Below are 16,071 nucleotides of genomic sequence, written 5' to 3' on the forward strand. Positions count from 1 at the left end.
GATCTAACAAGGGAGGCTTCTTGAAAAGACCTAAGAACTAATCCTTCATCCAAAAGAATAATAATATTGGCATAGTAATTTAGTCAACAGCGAAAAGGATGTTTGAATTGGTAGAATGCTGGGGGACATTGGGAAGAGGCTGAAGAAAATATAGAATTGGAGATATTTTGTCTTGAATCTTTGTCTCCTTGTCTACCTTTTATTTGAGTATCTTGCTTCCTTTGCCTTGCTTAATTGCTAGATTGTTTTAGTTTGAGTCTGATTGGGTTTGTGATTCTCAAAATTGATATTTGGTTTTGAATTGTTGTTAGACAACCTAAATCAAACCCTATTAGTTTGCTATGATCCTAGCATCATTTTAATGAAGCTCATTTTGATAAGATTTAGTTTCTCTAAGGTAACACTTCAACTCCAGGGATTGTAACCCCCACTTCACCATATTTTCCTCTCAGACACAGTTTTCCATTATGAGACTTCATAATTTAGAAGAGACCTATTATATATAATATAATCTCTATCATGATCATCTTTGATTGTATCATAACCATTATGTGAAAATCTCAACAGGTTGGGAAATTTCATGAGGTAAGAAGTGACATTATTCCTTAAGAAACATGTTCATAGATTTCAATTTGGAGTCCAATCACTCACTAAAGTATTATATATGAATGAGTGGGATTTAAAGATGCACTTAGAGAACATGCTCCTGCATTAATCAAGATAAACCTTCATAAAATTCCAAAATCTATTTTTGTTACCTCTCAGATGTATCTTTCTCCACACTTGGAAATCCCTAGAGTTTAAACTGGTAGAAAGCAAGTCTCTCATTCACCCTTATGTGGTTTGGTTCCAAGAGAAAATTTTCATGATTTTTTCTTATTTCAATTCATCAAATCCCAATTATATTATTCTTGAATGTGTATATGACTCTCATCTACCATATTCAGAAGTTTAACTACTGTATTTATACATAATTCTTTTTGTATGCAATAGTGTTGACAAAACCTAGTAAGATTTCTACTGTTGTTGTCTTCATTATATTCTGTACTTGTAAAGTTTAGTGTTTGCTTTAGTTCATTTTTGACACATTTTTTATGTTCCTCCATAGTTGTGTGGGACAAATTTTCTTACATCCAATGTTGTGTCTGCATCTAGAAAAAGAAAGGAGACCAACAAAATTGATTGTCATGGACCAACAAAAAAATGTGAATATTTTTACATTTTTGGTTAGATATTCAGATTGAGCTGACTCTATCATCATCATACAAAATGGCATTGCAAAAAGGTGGAGTCATAATGTGGATCCCAAATGCACTCTACAGACATAGCATGCCTTCATAAAGAAATGACATCAGTTTGATACAGACTGATTCCTCAAAGCCAACCATATGCTTTTCATCTAATAAATTACATCTGCTAAGGTGAATCCATAAGCCTAAAGAAATGGAAGCACGTATAGAGAATGGATGTTGATGGGGGAACCTCGCATCACGCCTACCTGTCTTGCGATTGGAGGCAGAGATGGAGCCGGGTATCCGAGTGGGTAATGTGCCCCTCTCTTAAGATTCTTTCCTTCGTCTTCTCCTGCCTGAGAGATGGATTACTATTCAGGTATAAGATGAGCTGCAGGGCACAGCCATATGCATAGTTGGTGACATCGTCTCACTCGACAGCCACTGTAGCATTCTTTTGTGGACGTACAGGGCTGTGGGTTCAGAGTAGCAGTGGGAGTTCGTAGGAGGTGACCAGAAGTCTTAGCGGCAACAGTGGAAACATCTTAAATAAGGGAGGGGGAAGAGACAAAGCGGGGTAAAAAGGGATGAGACTCGGTTTATTGGTGGTGGGAGTGGGAGTGGGAGCTCCGCCTCGTGCTCCACGTCGCGGGGCCGATCTCCTTTACTCTCCCTGCTACAATCGTTGGAGCCATGGGGAGTCGTGCCGGCCGAGAAAGGGTAGGGGGGGAAGGGACAGCACTGGCAGTGGCCGTGTCCACGGCCAACACAAAGCTCTCTTTCTCTCTCAGAGACGTCGCAGTCCGCACGTGCGAGGCGTACGACGCCATGAGGGAGGGAGGTGAGGCGGGGAGGAGGGGAAATCGGGGTGATGGACGTCTCACTGACCGTCTTATGATTTGAGGCGTTGGGAGCAGCGTTTGACCGGTCATCCTCTTCACCACGCTGCTTTCTCTCCCTCCTTCACCTGCCGTTGCTACAACCACGAGTAATGGGGTTTCCCTCTCCCTGCTCTCGTTACCCCTACGCCGTAGCATGCAACGACGACGACGACGAAGTATACATTCATTCATCTCCGCCGTACGTATTGCACTGTGAGATCTGCACATGTTTCCGCAGCTTTTTGTCGCCCATTTCTGGGCCTGCTCGGTTTGGTAATTGCGACTTCGACAGGAGGTTAGTTTATGGTAGCTCATTACTTGCTATTACTCAAACCTTCTCACTCAACTCGACAATTTGCTTCTAACCTTCCATATTTTGAGAATCAAAGCACATTACCCTTCCAAAACTCAATATTACACATATATACTTCCAAATATTTAGATTTTTATTGTATATATATAACATATTTTATAAAATAATAAAATATCAAAATAGTGAAACACACCTCATCATATCTAGGTAGCTTTAGCTTGTATATATTTGGTGCACTAGCCATAGCATTGATTCGTTGTGACCCGTGAATGCATAGATTTCAGACCACCATTAATCATGCCTTTGTCGGCATCCTGGATTTTGAATCGTGGAGCATTAAATTTTAGTCAAAGGTTCAAGAAAATTTATGCATTCGTCTACATCTCTACTCTAATGTTTTTTTTTATTTTGAACGTAGTATGTATGTGCATATGTATTAATCCACATATCGGTATATGCACGCATGGATTATTTTTGACAAGGAGGATTTAAATACATATATGAAAGTGTCATCTTCATCTCAAGTTGTACCTTATTTCTCTCAAAATTAAACTTTCTATTTGCGTAAGTAATTAATTATTTGTAAAAAAGTTAGTCATATGTTAATCATTATAGGGTTATGGATCAAATTTCGTTTTCATCATCTACCTTATTTAATTTCCACCGTACATCTCATGGGTCATACTTACTATTGTATTATTGTTATATTAATAGTCGTTATTGATTATGAATTTTGATTTTTGACAAGTATCATGATCGTCTAATAAGAAGGGTTTCAATTTATTCAAATGAAACGTCTATTGACTTTAACAACTTTTTAATTCATAGACGTGGATCTTGATTCTATATACGAGGATACTCCCAGACAAAGAAAAAGGAAAATGACTTAGACAAAAAAAATAAAGTGATTTAAATAAATCTTATTTGTCGATAGTCTTTGACCAATCAATCGAGATATCCTCTAAGCAATCATAATTACTATTTGCTTTTATATTTTATATTATTATAAATATACACTTATATAGACATCAAAATCATCAAGATGGAATGAATAATATATAAATGACTAATATATGATATATTTGTGTAGGATGGCTAGTGCAGTGTTCCAAACCCTGTAGCGTAGTCATTTTAGGCAAGGAACAGGTCTCAAGGCTCGGATGTCTGTGGGGCCTCCCCTTCTAAATATGACATGAAAAGGAATCCAATCTTGGGTGTCTGCGGCTCTTGTGTCCTTCTCTCTCTCTCTCTCTCTCTCTCTCTCTCAAGTTTAAATAAGGATGTATCAGCTGAAACCAGGGCACAATTGTTAAAGACCTACCAAGCTCGTAGGGTACGGAAGCCTGCCGAGGACGATGATTAAACTATAGTGCTTTGGTTTATCGAGGGGAAGGGTGTTGGCGACCAATGAGCCCAATGCACTCTACCCAACCTCCGCAATTTTGTCATCTAATTTAAAGGCATGATGATGATAGCTTCCTTCTCTATTCGCATAGTTTAATACCCAGTCCATTGTTGAATAATTAATGAGTTTTATGTTCGAGTTCTCATGTGAATTATCTTATACATGATTAAATAAATATAATATTTTTTATTTTTTTTTGAAAAAAATACTTAATATCATTTCGCTCCTTTATATCCAATTATCTAGTCTAGTGATGTGTATCCATATCTCTTTCTCATGCTAACTTAATAAGACGTGATGCATTGAATTAACGTATGTAAATGACTAAAATTCATAGACCAGTAAGGTTGTTTATAGACTATCTAAAAAATAGAGATAAGATTGTGTATATTAATAGACCGACATTTCGTTCATTTTAATTGTTAATACTTTCTCGAGAAAATTACACAATGATATACAACTATTCTGCATCAGAGTGGGGGAGGATTTTGCTGCTGTAGGGTACTTCCAAAAGATCAATGTGCAAAGAGTTTCTTGCTTTCAGTGGCCTTTTTAAGTGTCATAAATTTTCTTTCAGAAGAGTTACTCGAGCTTGTACTCCTCCATGGTTGGTGAGTGGTGACTTTACTGCCATCATCGGACCACATGAAGAAGTTGAACTGGGTTGTGAGTGAAGTCCAACAGCCTTTGCAGATCTGAGAAGACTGCTGGGTAGATTCAGATCTGATTGGTTTATACTTTGGAGGAGTTACTGTATTCATGATTACAGTTCTTGCATGTTTATGTTTGGCAGCAACTGAAGCAAACAAAGAGTATGGAGTACAGTACCTATTCAATTAGTTTCTGAATCGTTGAGGTTCCCATTCTAAGTTCAGAGATATCGTTAATGTGATGTGGCAAATGTTGTTTGTTCAACAATTGAAGTCGTTGAAGCCTCTTTTGCCCCCAAAAAATAAAAGATACTAATTAAAAGTGAAGACAATACAATCATTCGAGCGAACCAACACATGAAGGTCATGTTGGGCAGACAACCCATTGGTTCAGCTCATAGTAGGCTCTAATCGTCCATAACTCACTTTAGCCTTAACTCTCTCTTCTCTTTTAACCTAATCCTAGATCGAAAAAGAAGGCAAATGGTGGTTGCAAAAAGGGCTGAAAAACTGTAGCAATGTGATTAAAAAAAAAGGGAGGAGAAAAGGACAGAAAAATATGAGAAAAAGGAAAAAAAAAAAGATAAGGACAATATATAGATTATTCTCAATCATCCAAACAATGTTATCACCTCAAGTTAAATTAGACTTATAGTGAACTCTTACTATGATTACTTGGGGAGATTTTGGATATTATGCATAGTGACATAATCCTTGTATCCTAATTATTCTCTTGTGATTATTGTTTGAGTTTTGGGCTAGAGACTTTGAGATTTGTATATTTATTATTTTTATAGTAGATTTTCTTTGATTTACCTTGTGATTTTTACCCTTCATGTTGAAGGGGTTTTTCACGTAAATCTTGGTGCCCTATTTGATTGTAATTTCGTTTAATTCCGCTACATGTTATGACCTACTTATATTTGTTCATATACAAACTTCTCTTTTTATCCCATCAAAGACCAAGGATTTGGTGGTATTTAATTTTATGTTCGAATATGGAGGTTGGTAGTGTTTCTCATATAATTAACTTGAATGGAAACAATTAGATAATATGAAAATTAAGAATGGAATATATCTTGTATTGCAAGGATTTGTATGGACCTTTGCAAGGGGATAGTGCAAAACCCAGAACTATGACAGATGATGAATGAAAAAGGTTAGACTGAAAAATAATCGGGTTTATTTGACAATTGCTTGATGACAGTATCTTTCACCACGTTTCTACTAAAAGTTCTATATACTCTTTTTGAAAAAAGTTGGAAGGTTACTATGAAAGAAAAACAACCAGCAACAAAGCATTCTTGATAAAAAAAACTTATAAACCTGAAATATAAAGAGGGTGCTTCTATTGCTGAGTATTTGAATAAAATATAAAGTATCACTAACCAATCATCCTCTATGAAAATGTCTCTTAATAATGAGTTGTAGGTATTGTTATTTCTCAGTTCACTACTAGAAAGTTGGGAGACACTAGTGGTTTCCCTCAGTAATTTTACGCCAGATGGTGTTGTAATCATGAGTCAAGTAACAAGCAGTTTATTGAATGAGGAGTTAAGAAGAAAGAATTTAGCAATATCTCAGATTAATTCACAGGCACTTATCTCAGAGAACAAAGGAATATTAAAGTCTAAGGATAGAAGTAGCTCACGCATAGGTAAAAGCAAATCAAGATCAAGAAAAGATATTGTTTGCTATAATTATGGTGAGAAAAGATATTACAATAATCAATATAAGCAACCTAAGAAGAGTAAAAAAAAAAGAAAAAATAGTGGAGTCTACAGAGTCAAAAGATAATATCATAGCTATAGTGTAAGGTGGTGATTATTTGATTTTGTCTCCTTTAGATGAGATTTTTTCTTGTGTGTGTCAGGATCTCGAGTGGGTGATTTACATAAGTACTTATCGTGTTATACCACGGAGAGAGTTTTTTGCTACCTATATGTCTAAAAATTTTGGTGTTATCAAAATGGACAACTATGATACGACAAACATCATTGGCATAGGTGATATCCATATAAAGATCAACCTTGATTGTAAGTTAGTGTTTAAGGATGTGAGACATGTGATTGACTTAAGGTTGAATTTAATTTCAGTTGGAAGACTATGATAGCGGATTTCACAAATGACAATGGAAGCTCAGTAAGGGTTCTCTTGTTATAGCTAGTGGAAAAAAATGTCACGCCTTATACAGGTTATAAACTAAAGCTTGCGGTGAGTAGTTAAATGCCACAGAGAAAGACTTCAAGATAGAGTTGTGGCATAGGCGACCGAGACACATGAGCAAGAAGGGATTGCAAGTTCTTTCTAAGGGAGAGGTATTATCAGACTTTAGAGGTACATGTTTGAACCCTTATATTGATTATTTGGTCAGTAAACAATACAGTTTCATTTGCTAGTCCTACTTTATCTAGAAAAATACATATCTTAGACCATATTTATACAGTTGTATGTGGTCTTTGAGGATAAAAACTAATGGTGGATCTATTAATGTTATTGGTTATTAGTGGTGTACTTTATTTTGTCACTTTTATAGATGACGTTTCTATGAAAGTTTGAGCCTATGTTATGAAAACCAAAGATCAGGTTATTAATGTCTTCAAAGAGTTTCATGCTAGAGTTAAAAGGGAGACAGAAAGATAATTGAAATGTATAAGATTAGATAATGGTGGTGAGTACATAGGATTATTTAATGATTATTACATGTCACATGGCATCCAACATGAGATGATAATTTCTAGTACACCTCAGCATAATACAATTATAGAGAGAATGAATCGTACCATCATGGAAAAAAATCAGATGTATGCTTTCACAGGCCAAGCTACTCAAAAAATTTTGGGATGAGGCTTTGAGGACTGCAGTTGATGTTCTCAACTTGTCACTCTGTACAACCCTAGATGGTGATGTTGTAGAGCATGTATAGTAAGGGAAAGATATTTCATATAAGCATTTGAGAGTATTTGGTTGTCGTGCATTTGTACATATTCTAGAAAATGAGAGGTTTAAGTTGGATGGTAAGACTAAAGAATGTATTTTTCTTGGCTATTCACATGATCAGTTTGGTTACAGGCTTTGAGGTTCAGAAATATAAAAGGTGTTTAGAAACAAAGATATGATCTTCTTTAAGGATCAAACCCTTGAGGATTTAAATAAGGCACCGACCAAGACTTCTGCAGAAGGATTAGTAGATTGTGACCCAATTACTCTTATAATATATCTATAATATATCAATGTGATAGAGGAGATATGTAGGAAGATGATATAGAGCCCGATGTTGATCTACTTGTAGGGCATGTTATGAGTGCTAGTCATAGGTGCCCAGCAAGCCAATCACGTGAGTGATGGCACGTGTGACTTGATACAGAATCTTTTTGCTTATTATATTTTGGCGTATATCACTTTATAACTATTACATAAATGCATATATATATATATATATATATATATATATATATATATATATATATATATATTGTGATGTCCTTGGATTTGTGCAATGGGAATCGGATCACGATAATGAGATTGATTCACCTTTAAACACATATCCTAAATAATTCCGGTCATAGGTTACTTGAGAGGGACATCGTGATAACCGGACAGACTGGTGTGCTGTATACCCGTCCATATGATAGATGCAGCTGGTCTCATAGCTGCTCGTGTAGGGATACTAGGGATACAGTACAGGTGCTCATTGGAGAATGAGTTCACTGATTGATCCGCTTACGGAATGCTGGATGGTTGATGATGCCTTATTGTCAGACAGCGATTCCGTAGTCCTAGTGGTGTATTTGGTCCTTAGACTTGAGACACCAAGGATGTCCTGTATGAGTGCTCCACTCTTTGATACCAGACTTATAAGTTTGGCTATCCCAGATCTAGTACAGTTGGTCATTGGGAGTGGTAGTCGACCTTACGAGGGCTATTGAGTGTCGATAGAGGATCATCCACTCTCGGCGTCATGAGAGGAATATCCCATGTGTTCTTGCTCAGACAAATCCCTGGCCAGGGTCATTCGGGTTGAGAGAGAAAGAGTTCTCCGAGAGAATCCGATTAGAGTGAGACTCGAGTAGAAACCGTATGGGTCTGACAACACCATGCTCGATATATGGTCTCTGGGATATTAGATGGATGAGGGACTATAGGTACACGGTAACTGAGGACAGACAGGTCCAATGGATTGGATTTCCCTATATCGTCTGGGGACTACGGCGTAGTGGCCTAGTACTTCCGTAGTCGATGAGTCAAGTGAATTATTACAGAGATAATAATTCACTGAGTTAGAAGGAGTTCTGACAGGTATGACTCACGGCCAGCTCGATATTGGGCCTAGAGGGTCACACACATATGGTAGGCATTGCGATGAGTAGAGGTTCTGATATGAGATATTCGACGGAGCTCTTGTCTTATTGGATGCAGATCCAATACCCACTAGGGGAGGACCCATTAGGGTTTGACACGAGACCTCTATAAATAGGAGGGATTTAGAGCCTCATAGGCTAGAGAGCTCTTGCTTGCCTTTCCTATTCTCCTCTCCCTCTCCACCTCAGAGCAGGCTTGGAGTTTTGAGGAGCGTCGTAGCAACCCTACTGTGTGGATCACCGCTAGAAAGGAGGATGCTTGACCTCCTTCACCCTCTCCTAAGGATCTGCAAGGAAATAGGGATATACGATCTCCCTAGGTAACACAATCTACTCTATACGCAGTTTTGAGTTTCGTGGATTTTGCGCACCAATCTTCGCACGACGACGAACATTTTTTGGGAATCAAGGATTTTGTTTTTCTTGTTCTTCAGCTACGCATGTGATGTCGCCCCCATGATTTCCCAACAATGAGGCCTTTGTAAAAATATATCTATAAGATTTTATTATTCTCTTACTTTATGTTGATGATATACTTATCCTTAGGAAAAATATATCTATAATTGATAGGTCGAAGAAAGAATTAATTGGGTCCTTTGTAATAAAAGATATGAGGCCAGAAAAGTAAATATTGGGCATGTAGATTTTTCGTGACAGAAAAAATAAGAAGATTTAGTTATCATAGGAGAAATACATCGAGAAGGTTTTACAAATGTTTAGTATGAGCAATGAAAAGCCAGTTGGTCCTCCTCTTTCAGGTTACTTCAAGTTATGCTCAAAGTAGAGTATGTCAAGTGATGAGGAGAAGTAGAAAGTATAAAAGGTTCCTTATGCTTTAACAGTTGGAAGTTTAATGTACGTAATGATATATACGAGGTCGGACATCATATATATAATGGGTGTTACTAGCCGATTTCTTACAAATCCAAGTAAAGAGCATTGGGTACTAGTGAAGTAGATTTTTAGATATCTCAAAAAGGGCTCTAAGGTTTATTTAAACTTTGAAGGTTGACCACCTATGTTGATAGGTTACACAGATGTAGATATGACAAGATATATTAATACAAGGAAGTCCACATTAGGTTTTGTACTCACTTTTGTAGGGAGAGATATGTCATGGTAATTCAGATTACATAAGTGTATTGTTCTCTCCATCACAGAGGTAAAATATATTATTGCTATAGAAGTTTGTAAAGAAATATGATGGATGAAAGAATTCTTACAAGAATTGGGGCTGAAATAGAAAACTATTTGGTGCATTGTGACAACTAGAGCGCCATCCATTTATGTAAGAACTCAACTTTTCATTCCAAGTCAAAGCATATAGATATGTCAGATACCACTAGATTCAAAATGTACTTGGAGAGAAGCAATTATGATTTGTAGTGGAAAAACGATTGCATCTCTTATGGGCTAAATGGGAAGGTTGTTAGGCAGACAACCATTAGTTTAGCCTATAGTGGGTTCTAACAGCCCACAACCTACTTTAGACTTAACTCTATCTTTTCTTTTAATCTAACCCTAGATTAAAAAGGGACAAGTGGTGGTTGCGAAAGGGTTAAAAAACTACAACAACATGATTTAAAAAAAGGGAGGAAAGGGTAGAAAAACAAGAGAAAAACGAAAGGAAAGAAGACAAGGACACCGTAGAGACTGTTCTTAATCATCTAAGTAGTGCTATCACCTTATGTTAGATCAGATTTATAATGAACTCTTGCTATGATTACTTAATGTGATTTTGGATATTATGCACAATGACATAATTCTTGTATCTCAATTATTCTCTTGTGATTGTTGCTTGGGTTTTGAGCAAGAGACTTTAAGATTTGTATATTCATTATTCTTATAGTGGATTTTCTCTGGTTTGCTCCGTAGTTTTTACCCTTCACGTTGAAGGAGTTTTCCACGTAAATCTTGATATTATATTTGATTATGATTCCAATTAATTTCGCTATTTATTATGATTTTTTTGTATTTATTTATATACAAAGTTCTCTTTTTATCCATCAAGTCAACCCTCCCAGAAGGAAAAAAAATTTGTTAGCACAAGTATAGCTCGTCAAACAATTCTTTCTTATATGATTTTTTTCTCTATAATTTAAATAAAAAATATTTCTTATTGCAAAAGTGTCACGTATACATGTGTTAGAATAACAATAAAAATATAATAATCTGATTAAAAAAAAGTAATTATAAAAAATAAAAAATTTAATAAATAATGTGGAGTCATTTGATCACTATCTTAAAGTAATGTTTTTGATCAAATTCTTTAATATTTCAAGATTCAACCTATATTATCCCTCATAATAATAATAATAATAATAATAATAATAATAATAATAATAATAATAATAATAATAATAATAATAATAATAATCAATTTTAGGGTTAGAGTAGTATTTTTATTATTTTAGATGATAAAAAAATTAATTAATAATGTAGGTGCAATATTGAAAAAAAAAAAAAGATTCTCTATTCTTCTCCTTTCATGTTAGATAGGTAGAGTCGTCATCATTGGTTTAATGACTCACTCTTATCGTCGAGATCAAGAGCCCTAGATTTAGAGACGAGGAGGGCGACCAACTAGGGATCCAATAAAATCCATCATTTTTCTCATATTTAAAATTTATTATTGATACTATTAAAATATAGATTTGACATCTATGATGTTAACTATCATGAAATTAGAAATCCATAATCCATCTTAGGAAAAAAAAAAAAAAACGGAGCCGTCAGTGTCTTTATATATGTATATATAGAGATTTTTAGACATAATCAGATATCACAGAAGCATTTGTCATGTAAAAAAGAAAACTCAAGATAATTGACATGTTTCTGCAATCCAACAACAAGATGCATGTAGACGTATACTATCGTTAGCGGTGAAGTTTCTGCCACTTGCTCTACTTTAAGTATGTTGCAGGAGGGACGGCTTGGCAAGTGATGCCACAAACTCTCCTTCCCCTCCGGTAACCATAAATGTATCCGCATCGGTTTGCAGCTGCCTTAGAGGGACGCTTGTACAGTTGCTTCCTCTTTGATTTGCATGTATTGGTCCATTGACTTGAGTTCTCTGTAGATATTAACAGGTTTTTACCAGTCTTTCTAATGCTTTGAGGACTCTAAACGACTTCCTTCTCTGACTTGTCCAATTCTATTAAATAAGCATAGTTTAGACCAACCTGTGAGTTGCTTCCTTGATGCATGATCTTGAACTTAATGCAAGTGGTCTGCAATTCCATGCATAACAGCCGAACAACATTCTTTTCCACAAGCTAGCATGGTTCTCCAATGGTACAATTTAGGGGACTCTCAGTCTGTATTCAACAAGAATGTTGCCTTTCACCACTGTCTAATCTCTCTCTCCATCGTTTTCCCACATTGTTTCTCTGTTGATGTTTTATGAGTTGTAACGTATGCTTAATTTGCACAGCCCGTAGGATAACAACAATCTCCTCATGCATCCAATTATTTTACTTAGGAATTCCTTATAGCACCTGAACTTAATTACTCATAGTGGGGTTCCGCAATGAGATTGGTGTGTAGAAATTGCTTTGAGTCATTGTCTTTTGTGGATATATATATATATATATATATATATATATATATATATATATATATATATATATATATATATATATATATATATATATATATATATATATACAATGATGCATATAAATAAAATAAATATGATTAATTGGTTAGTTAAGGAGAGAATGATAAATAATTAAAAAAAGGGGAAATCAAATATAAAGAGAAAAGGTAAAATTTCTTTTATTGTTATTGTATAATTAAATTATCAAATATTTATCTTTTCCATTTTGCTTGAACAATAGATTGGTTGAAAGCTAGTAAGTGGCTTGTCGACCCAAATAGGTATTTTTAAAATAATAATTTTTATTTTTAAATCATAAAAATTCAGGTAAATATTTATTTGGATATAATAAAGTGTTATAGGCTTTTCTTTAAATATGATTCTTGTTCTTTATATACTCGTATCATGATATGCTTCAATGATGTGTTAGTATGATTATTTTATTCATGAAGTTTTTTTATCATAAATTAATGTGTGTGAATATGTATGTGGTTATAACAAGTGGCAAAGGAGATAAGAGTGCAAATGTTATATATGTATTTATGTATTTTTAAATTAGTTCTTATTAATTTCACTATAAGAGCTTATATCTCATCGTGGATTCCAAGAGTGGTAAACCTTTGGACTGACGAAAAAATGATGTTTAAGTCCATCAAGACAAAGGTAATGAGGTAATATGAGTGATACTCGATGGTAGCAGGAAATTATAGAGAAATATTTTATCAGCTAATTTTTTATGATAACAGGCTAGCATTTCATGATAGATGTACCTTTGGATGATAAACCTATGACCCGATATATGGGATGACACTTAAGTGCATCAAAGATATTGTCCACCGATTAGGTTTGATTTTCTTGACTTTAGTACATACTTGACTATCTTCAAAACATATGATATATATATATATATATATATATATATATATATATATATATATATATATATATATATATATATATATATATATATATATATATATATATATATATATATATATATATATATATATATATATAAGGACCCGATGTATGTGATAAGTTAAAGTTTTTCTTTATTCTTGCACTTATTGATTTGACTATGGTCAAATGTATATACTATTATTATTATTGTTATTTTGTTTGTGATACTAAAAGTTTTAATGAGTTCAAATCCTTCTTTATCTACTTTATGAGGAAAGTTTATTTACTTATTGGATATTTTATTTAAATACTCACCCTAGGCTCCTATCTCTATAGGTAATTCATCATAGAACGTATGATTGATCGACGATGGGATATGCATTTGGTACTCCACAAATATCAAGAATGATTATAGGATAAATTTCTATAAAAAATAATTATTTTAAATAAAAATATAACTCGGATATATGAAACAGTTAGGTGATACTCGTAATAAGGTTTTATCATTTTATTAAGTTAAAATTTTTAAATATAATACTTGTTTTTTTTTATAGTTATAATATGTATTAGTTTTTCAATTTTGAGTTAGAATAATTAAAAAAATAAAAAAATATTATCAAAATTAGGATTGCCAGATCTTGGATTTCGGGGCGTCACATCCCTTCTAGCTATCAACATAGTACGGATCTCAAAGCAGAGTTAGGAAATGGAAGCTAGCCATCAACACACCTAGTACGGATCTCACAGTAGGGTTAGAAAATGGAAGCACGGGAAGTCTTTTCTTCCATCACTCACTATCATCATCCACATTGCTGGGGACGAGAGAAGAGGCTTCCTGCAATCAAGCACCGAAACGTCACACTTGTCCCTGTCATCTGACTCAGAGAAGACGATGACGTGCAACCATCTTAAGATACGGATCCACGCACAGTAACAACGACAGAGTAGTGGTTCTTACAACCCGAAACGTGCCCGCCGCACAGGAACACTACACACGTACGTGAAGCTACGTACGCTTGCATGCATGCATGCATACATGCAGTGGGGTCCGTCTCACACTCGCACGATCTCTCCTCCGTCTCACCTCAACTTTGACCTCGGAGTTGCAGCGACTGCGTTTGTGTTGTGTGTCTTCGCCTCCGAGGATGGGACGACGGTGCATTATTATGTGGTACTCTTTGGGACAGTGATGATTCATTCGATAGAAAGTTAAGGAACTTTGAGTGGGGATTGACCCATATATCCATCGGCTGATCTAAGAATGCATTATTTGTTTTGGATATAATAGGAAGTACACTTTGGGATGATGCTGACTCTACCAATCCTTCTAAGAAATTATCATCATCATCATCAAAAAAAAAAAAAAAACCCAGCATATTTTAATTAATCAGAGCCTAATAAGATATTGGATCTTGTCCCAATCAACAACGAGAAGGTTGTACCATTAATATAAAATCACAATCAGAGAGTCATAATTTAGAATAATCTTGATTCTTCAACGACTAAAAATATATTATTTCCATGTCTCCAGTCAAGTAAAAAAGTAATAATAACTAAATATTCGATAAAATGATAATCAACTAACAAGCTCCAACTTATGATCGATTTATAATTCAGTTCGTCGATCTTCGTAGTATCATAATTCAATCCCAAAATATTGTAGATTAATCATTGATTGTCGTAATTTAATTCTCGAATCCTGAAATATTATGGAGAACCAGTGTTAGATCAATCGGGATCATTAATTTTATGTAATATATCAACTATAATATGATCTAACTTGTGTTCATTCCACATATCGGGACATATTAAATACTACTCGGCGGTCTATTTTATTATTAACTTGATATGCTTTGTTGTTAGATTATATATTATGAACCTTTTCTTCATTTCTTAATTATTAAAAAGAAAAAAATTACATGGGCTTGGGATGGTCTGTGGAATGCTGCCTTTCACAGCACATTTACTCAATAATTTATAGGTAATCTAACCATGCTATATGAAAAGAAGAAAGAATATATGACAAGTCCCTATCTTATCCCTTCTCACAGATGCCACCATCTTCTACTCTTTCCCTCTCCATTGTTCTTTTCTCTACTGTGACAAGTTCCTATGACACGTGAAAGAACTAGTGAAATAGTATAGCATCATGAGATGTCCCATGTCGAAAGTCATATGATAGATTATGACACTACATAGGAATAGATGGATCCATCTACAATCACTTAGATCTAGATATTTTTGGGTTTATTTATGTTTTCAATAAAGTTATTTTCCTTTTTATATTATGCAATGGATCTAAAGATCTTTCTAGATGAACCCTAGATATTTATTTGGAAGAAAATTTATGTCATGCATATTATAAAATGCTTCCTACCACAAATTGTCTTTTTTGATATCCCACAAAAGATTCAGTCCACTGTGCATGTACCCACACAAACACATGCACCTGATGGCTCTATAAATACAAAGGCCAACTTATGCCCTACGCCACACAGTGCAATAATCTCTCTCTCTCTCTCTCTCTCTCGCTCTCTACGGATAAGTGTCATTGGTTGGATTAGCCTTTGAGTGATGTGTGCATATTTTTTGGTGGGAGATATGGGATCAGACTCTGAACCTTATGCTCACATATTTCATTCGAGATAAGAAGAAAGACATAAGGTTCAAGTCTCATCCCATGTTTCCCATGCAAAAAAATATATTAATAATAATTAAGGAGAACAAGGAA

The sequence above is a fragment of the Musa acuminata genome, chromosome BXJ3-11 (assembly GCF_036884655.1).
Source record: "Musa acuminata AAA Group cultivar baxijiao chromosome BXJ3-11, Cavendish_Baxijiao_AAA, whole genome shotgun sequence".
Lineage (NCBI taxonomy): Eukaryota > Viridiplantae > Streptophyta > Magnoliopsida > Zingiberales > Musaceae > Musa > Musa acuminata.